This window comes from Ostrea edulis, chromosome 5 (genome assembly GCF_947568905.1).
Source record: "Ostrea edulis chromosome 5, xbOstEdul1.1, whole genome shotgun sequence".
Lineage (NCBI taxonomy): Eukaryota > Metazoa > Mollusca > Bivalvia > Ostreida > Ostreidae > Ostrea > Ostrea edulis.
Genome location: NC_079168.1, coordinates 50025979 through 50034632, shown reverse-complemented (window position 1 = coordinate 50034632; position 8654 = coordinate 50025979).

Below are 8654 nucleotides of genomic sequence, written 5' to 3'. Positions count from 1 at the left end.
TGGAATATATGTTTTTGATTTACAACAGAGAACAAAGTCAATGACATACAGACTTCCATGAAAGTCGTTTTTACGAACATCAGCTAGACTTTATTTTTATACTAAATAATGTAACCGATAAAATACTTCCTTGTGGCACGCCCATTTCTTGTTCGAAATTGTCTGAAAGTGAAGATCCTAAGCAAACATTGAAATGTCTATCACATAAAATATTCTTGATGAAGTTTGGTAAATACCTTTTAAGGCCTCTATTATGAAGATCTTTTAAGATACTGTATTTCCATATGGTATTGTATGCTTTTTTTAAACAAAAAATATAGAGGTTTTCAGTCTTACTAACTGGTCGATTGTGCTTCGAATTTTCCTGAAACCACATTGTATATCAGTTACAATGTGATTAGTTTCGAGAAACCATACCAAGCGTTTATTGATCATCCGTTCCATGGTTTTACATACACAGCTTGTTAAGGCTATTGGTCGATAATTATTAGGATCTGAATGATCATTTTCATATTTTGGAAGAGGGATAATTGTAGCCCGTGACCAGGAAGATGGAAAATCACCACTTTCCCAGATCATGTTAAGAGCTGTACCATGAGACTTTTCTAGAGATTTCAACAACTCATCATAAGTAAATGGTTCGTTATAACACTCATTGGTTTCAGATGTAAAATCCAGAGTTTTCTGTTCTTCTTAATTGAATTTGGGCTCATGTTATCTTTTGATAAGTTTTAGAAATAGTATTAGCTATTCTATTAGATATATATTTCTTATCTGCAAGGTGAATATATTTGATTTCCTACCTTCGGATGTTAATATTTTTACCGGAACCTTTTCCTTTTATTTTCTTTATTGCATTCAAAACTTTATTTATAGGAGTATGGGAATTTAGCCTCGATATCGTTTATTTACATTTATGGTTCTACGAGCCTTTGCTCGGTATATGCAAAATTTATTCAGACTTAAAGAAGTAGGTGATCTATTGAATAGTCTTTCTGGGGGTTTTTTGCGAGCGTTAATTTCTTCATTGTATTCTTCTGTAAAATATAGGTTTTCTTTATTTTAGAAGAATTTGTCGAAGTTTTAGGTATGCATTTATTTGCTATTTGTAATAGAGTTTCGGGAATTTGTTGAATGGGGTCTGGATAGTTTTCAAAGTTTTCAGCTGTGATATCGTACAAACACAGAGCTTCGAAACATGGCCAATCAGCTTTGTCGAGTTTCAAGTTTTTAACAGGATTGTTTTCTGGAAGATTATTTGCTTTTTAACAATAATAGGGAAATGATCGCTTCTGCACAAATCATCATGTACAGACCGGTTTAAATCCAAAAGTAAAGAGGGATCCACTATACTAATATCGATTGTTGAATATGAATCATTGCCTTGATGAAGATAGGTGTTAGAGCCATCGTTTAAAATACAAAGATTGTGGTGAGATATTGCAGCTTCCAGGTTTTTTTTTTTTTTTTTTTTGTGTGTTTTTTTTTTACCTTTATCTGACGTTTTATCACTACCCCATAACAGGTTATGAGCATTGAAATATCCCATAAGTAGGAAAGGAGCTGGAAATTGTTGTATTAAGTCAATAAGTTCCCGAGACTGTAGTTGATAGTTTAGTGGAATATATACAGAACAAAGGGTAATTGTTTTAACAAGGGAGACACGTATTGCTTTTGCCGGAAGATTTGTTTTCAAATTCGTATGGCTATGAATGTAGTTGTTATGGACTGTCATTGAAGAACCACCAGAGGCTCTGTCTGTTTGAGCACAATGGTCATACATAGTATGGTTTTCTATATTTATCTTAATGCATAGTATGGTTTTCTATATTTATCTTAATACATAGTATGGTTTTCTATATTTATCTTAATACATAGTATGGTTTTCTATATTTATCTTAATACAGAGTATGGTTTTCTATATTTATCTTAATACAGAGTATGGTTTTCTATATTTATCTTAATACATAGTATGGTTTTCTATATTTATCTTAATACATAATATGGTTTTCTATATTTATCTTAATACAGAGTATGGTTTTCTATATTTATCTTAATACATAGTATAGTTTTCTATATTTATCTTACATGTATCTGTATCTTTTACATGTGTTTCATGTAAACATGGCTACCAGGTTATGATTCTGAATGAGTAACCATAGTTCTCTGAAATATACTTTAAAACCTCGACAATTCCATTGAATAAATGTTGGATGATTAATGATATTTTATGTTTTACAGAGGATAATCTTTCTTTGTTCTTTTTTGGAGAAAGACTCTGAGCTCGTGATGAGGAGTGTGATGAAGTAAACTCCATTTCTTCCAAGACTTCAAATTTGTTATATACAGCGTCGCGTCTCCCTGACGATTTGGTAGTGTCTGCAGCCGCAGGCTTTGCAGACGTCGCAGCTACAACAGTTGCAGAAGTCACCGCTACAACCTCAACTGCGGACCCTGAAGAAGCAGGTGTCGAATCTATTTTACGTTTGTCCTTATGTGACAAAGACTGTTGTTGACGATACAGAAGTCTGTGGGAATATATCATTCTCCCAGACTTATGTCGACATATCCTTCATTGAGGATAATTTTAAAAATGTTGCATACGATGGCAGATTTGGTTAAGGAACACTGTACATGTTGACAAGTTTTTTGGCATCGTGGTAAGTTATTCGTTTTTCTAGCTTTAACCTTTCGCATTTCCTGTTCTTTTATTCAGATCGGAGATTGCATAGAGGAATTCATGTGGTCACCTATGCAATTTGCATTTGTGTTCTTTCGGACAACCTTTTCCATCGTGCCCCTCTTCACCACACCTGAAGCAGGCTTCGGAACCTTTAAAATTTGTTTGGCCATGGCCAAATCGCTGACATTTAAAGCATTAAACGCAGCGGATTTGGCTCAACCATTTCTATTTTCATTCGGTAAAAACCCACTTTAATATTTGCTGGAAGTATTGGCATTCCAAATGTTAATAGGTACGTATTTGTTGGTTCAATGCTGTCATTTCGAGGGTGGGAGGGTGGGGGTTAAACCTTTTAACATTGACCACTCCCTGGGGTTCCAGTTCTTTATGGATTTCCTGTTCAGGAATGTCATCCAGGTCGTGATATTTGTCAAAAAGGATGCCTTTACTATGGTTTAGCCCATAGTGGGGTTTACCAATGACACGTATACCAGCTAGATCTTTTAAGTTCAGCAAGGAAGTAGAATGTTGTGGGTTTTTAAAAACTTCTATAAGAAGAGCTCCAGATTTAAACTTTTTGATGGATTTTGGAGTTCCAGTTATTCCTTGTAGACCTTTTTGTATAACAAAAGGCGAGACTTGTGTAAGACTTTCTTTGCTTGTCTGATATCTCTGCTTCAAGTGTTAGGAAACGGGGCCAGTGCTCGGTAACAGGAATAATCTAATCATCATTTAGAGTGGTCTCTAAAGCTGTTGAGGAACAACGGGGTTTTTGAAATTAGCCATAGTAGAATGAATAATATTTCGGATTCCTTGCTCCCCGCCCGCCAACAAGGTCGATGTCAGTTCAAACCGACTTCCACTGAGATCAAGGGGATACAAAGAATCTATACACAGACAAAATTTATCTGATTGACCCTAAGCCATCGCTTAATATACACATATCGACATGGAACTGTTGGCGTATTGGAAAAATGCAAAAACAGGATACATGTATATACATGTACTTATAAAGGCATTTCAAAGACATCAATACATGTACTAAAATATGAAGATGTTATCAGCTTGGCATGACCAGCCGATTGATCAAGTCGAGCTAAACTTGACCACCCGTTTAGCAGAAGTCGGGTCCAAAGTGGAGTGTTAATTAACAGACACTATAAACCCCAGTGTCTGCAAACCTCAACCACCAGGATCCCTTTCTTCGTCCCTGCAACCCACGGCAAACTGGTGGCCCCTATTTTGTCGCCTCTTACGACAGGCAAAGGGGGTTGCCGAGGACCTATTCTTTTACACCCGGGTGCAATAAAATACTAAGAAATGCCAACGCTTGCCGCGACATAGAGCCTCCGTTTTTAAGGTCATATCCTACAGACCCGCAACTCTCACTTCTAAATGCCGAGCGTTTAGCGAAGGAGCAATCGCCATCTATGCTTATATCTCAGGTTTGAGTGTCGCTCGAACGCACGACCTCCCGGTCACCGAGCGAATGCTCTACCACTGAGCTACCGCGATCCTATTGCATACTTCAACTCGCACTTGACATTTTGCAGACTGTGAGTGCTTTGTTAAAAGGTTGTCACCCTCTTTCTTAAAAAAATAAAGTATTCCACCCTTAAAATTTCTTTTCACATGCCACCATGTTTTGTTTTGTTTTAATATTACCGATGTTACTTGGACTTTCATTGGTTAGAATATCATTGATAAAAATAACGAACCATGCAATCATAGTGCATGTATCAAACAAAATGGGGTATCAATTTATGATAATTTTATTCACAAATTGTGAAAGGGATTGGGCAGCAGGCATAGCCTACTTTAGCTCTCTTCCAAAAACAAAATGGGATATTGTAAATGTTAAAAAAAAAAAACCCGAAACGAAATCCGGAAAATACGAACCGAACCGATGTTAACCAACTTTTCGGTTAACCGTCACAGCACTACTGAGGACCTATTCTAACCCTGATCCCCACGTTACATGTATTATTATTTAGGAAAGTGTATTCGTTTGTTTTATGTCTCGTCGAGAATATTTTCACTCATATTGTGACGTCACCTGTTGTAGGTGAAGTACCACAAATTTAGGCCTGTGCTTAGCGCTTACTGCCGTAGCAGTGAGGATTCTGTTGTGATTACCGACGTTCACTCTACCTCCGGGAATCTCTGTGTATCCTGCTATATCCCACAAGTCTTGTGTCACATGCTGCTTCCAGTTAGGTGACCTAATACCCTACTATTACTACCCCTCCCGTTTGAAAGGAAAAGGTTTACCATATTCATCAACAAAATATGAATATAGTACATGTAATCAGTTAACCACGAAAATATATATGTAAAAAAAATAATAATAAAAAATAAGGAAATGCTATCCCCCACTTAAAAATTATATAGAACCTGAAAACTATTGCCTGTATAGAACCATTAATCTCCTTACCAACACCACTACGAAATAAAGTGTAAGAATGGTTTAGGTTTCAGGCTAATAAAGTCACTTTCAGTGAATATACAGTCATTAACTTGCTGTGGATAGACACTGCCAAATGACAGTGCAGTGCGATCTCCCAATTAATTCTGCGGCACAGCTGGGGTGGGTGACAGATCGAAGTGGTTAATGCTTTGTTCAATATTATTTATAAACTAAAATAGATGGGTAAGACGGTGATTTTTGCACAGACACACGCTCCAATTTCACATTTTTATCAACAGAGTCCACCTGTTCTTTGTCTGCACTAGATGTAGTGTCTACTGTTTATCATTCACAGGACTAACATGATACATACTAACATGGGGAGGGACAAGTTAGGGCTGTTTCTGTTATTCTTCCAAAAAGCCTAAAGTGTACTTTGTGTCTGCTCAAAATCGCAAATATCTGCAGACATGTTATTATTAGAATCTATGGATGTAGGGGAAAATATATCTGTTCTACTAAAATATCTTTAGCTCTGATGTAGGGCATGCTCATAAAAGTGTTTCTATATATGTGACCTAATTGCCTGGTTGCCCAAAGTAGATCGGATATATTTTCTTTCCAACCCCTGGGAAAAGTACAAAGCTCTTCGTAACTACATGAATTTATTTTCGGTTTAGCTTCGGTCATGATAATGGGGGGGGGGGGGGGGGTAAATCACAGGGATTGAGGGGGTAAAATCTATGTACCAAACTTCCTAACCACTAACTTAACCCCTTACTGTACTGACAAAGAAGTTAAGATACATCTAAATACAAAACTATCAAGATGGTTGTCACTTTTGGCGCCAAAAATTCCCATGAGGTAGAATACCTCAATTTTAAAGACTGTCCTACCGACAAAACTAGCCAAAAAAGATTCCCTACCTTATTAGTTCATTACCGCAAACATAACAAGCATTTAATATTGGCTTAGAAGCAGCTCACAGCGCCATCGTTGTGATTACCGACATTCAATCTACCTCAAGGAACATCTGTGTATCCTGCTATATCCCACAAATCATGTGTCACACGCTGCTTCCGGTTAGGTGCACCTAATACCCTACTATTGCTACAATTCTTTAATCCCGTGGGGATACGGGTTAGAATAGGTCATCAGTACCTTTTGCTTGTCGTAAGAGGCGACTAAATTGAGCGGTCCTTCGGATGAAACCGCAAAAACCGAGTCCCCCTGTCACAGCAGGTGTGGAACGAGAAATATCCCTCTCTGCTCAAAGCCGTAAGCGCTGAACATACAATGTATATAGGTCTAAATTGCACAGCCCTTCACCGGGAATGGTAACGTCTCTGAACCAACCAAACTACAATCAATACTAAACGTTAGTCCATGGTTTCAATTGGGCCCTAAAATGCATAGGGTGGAACCCACTTGCCTGGGGAACATTTCTGGATCCGCTCATATAGATATGGCTGCGCTTGCTCTAGTGGCAGCTCCATCTACATGATATTAACTAGAACTGTCCTAATGGGACTAACACCCCGGTGGGTCTCATATTTGAAATATTATATAGCTGCAGACCAGAAAAAAGAAGAAGATTTTTCAACATAATTAATGTTTCATCTGAATAATAGTGTCACGATACACTACATTCCTTTGGCCTCAATATTTATAACTAGGTGTAATTATGGTGCAATAAAGATTATACAGTTTTTCTGGGAAATACATGCATTAGTTCTTTAAAGGTTTGGACAAACTTATTTCTACAGACAGACAGACAAATAGACTGATGAATCCATTATAACCTCTCCTACGCTAATGCAGTAATCTCCGTGAGATAACATTGTTAAAAAATCATAAGAAAATGACCGAGTCCATAAAGGTGAAAAATCACATGCATTAAAAATGAAAATATTCATATAACTTCCTTGAATGTTAGAATCTCGATAACAATGACAAGTGTACAACTTCATTATATACAAATCTGTTCATTAATTTTTAATATATACCCTGGGCAATGACAAACAACACCTCCTCCAAATGGAACAAGAAATGTTTGTAAAACATATATGTAAAGGTGCTCGTCATCTAAAACAAGGATACATTTAAATAAATAAATTCTCACGATTTAAAATGTTCATGAAATTATGCATGTTTACCCTTTCATAAGTAAACGACTAAAAAACGTGTTTACGAGACACAGAATATGACAAAATAGTGCTTACAGCAAACACAATGCCATGCAGAAGTCACGTTTTACATTACGCCAAGGGAATTGGGTAATTCCAGTATACACCCCCCTCCCCAAAATGGGATATACATGCATTTTTCACAGTGCAGCGCGAGTTATTTCCCCCTGAATACAGGGAACGCACAACTTGTGGTTATTAGATAATTTACTATTAGGCCTAGTGCCGGTTAATGGAATCTTTTCTTTTTTTATATAAAAAATTAAGTGTACTTACTGACAAATGACCTGACTGTACAATAACTTTAGTCACTGATTATATTTATGTACGTGTCCCTTGTGCGATTTTTCACGGTCATCGGCATCTTTAGATTAGCATAATGCTTTTGTCATCAGTTCCTTTTTTTATCAGAATTTTCGACGACCAAAATACAACAAATATGCAGATATTACATGTACAGCCAACACATGTAATTATTAACTTGTAATCATTTCACACTGCAGACAAAAACATGTGCATTATAGGTGTCAATGAATGGAACATGTTAATTATGTTATATCGAATCTGTGCCTCTAATGTAATCTTTCTATTGAAATCTGTTTATTCACCCAGTTATGCCCCTCCCCGACATCGTATTTTTTCTGTTATCATTCCATTCAAAGTTGGTTATTTTCACGAACAAAGTAAAATTTAAAGAACTGATGAATTGAATTGTTATATTACTTGTTTGTTTCTTGCTTGTCAAGAATTTTCTGACAACTGTGAAGTCAACTTCTCCAGCTGCCTCCTCCCCCCCCCCCCCCCCCCCCTTAAAAACGATGTTACATACCTGATTATATTCATATTATCACATGCTTTCATCGTGATTTAATTTCCAGGTATCTGTTAACCTTTTTTTTTTTTTTTTTTTTTTTTTAACAAATTACTCCAGATTTTTTAGGTATTGATAGTATCATAACTTGGACAGAATTAAACATAAAATATGGTTAATACCCCCTTCCCATCCCTTCAATTTGACGAAATGTACATTCTAAAAAGCATTTTCCATAAAATTGAACCTTACAAGAAAGTAAACCTTATTATCAGATATACGATACAACCTGTTAAAACTCAGCATACTAAAGATTTTGGTACAGTGAGCTTTACTATACCTATTTGTTAAAACTATTTCATCTGAAGCTTAGGACTGCATCAGAAAGCACGCCCCCTACTTCCGGTGTTGATGCCTGTAACTGCAAAACTGTAGGGCACATTAATTAAACCAAAGTTACATGACCCCGATCTCGGATATACATTCAAGTACACAGAATTGTTTACTGCACATAGTTTCTGATCTGAATTCCTTTAAAACGACAGCTATATCTATAACAGACAGGTT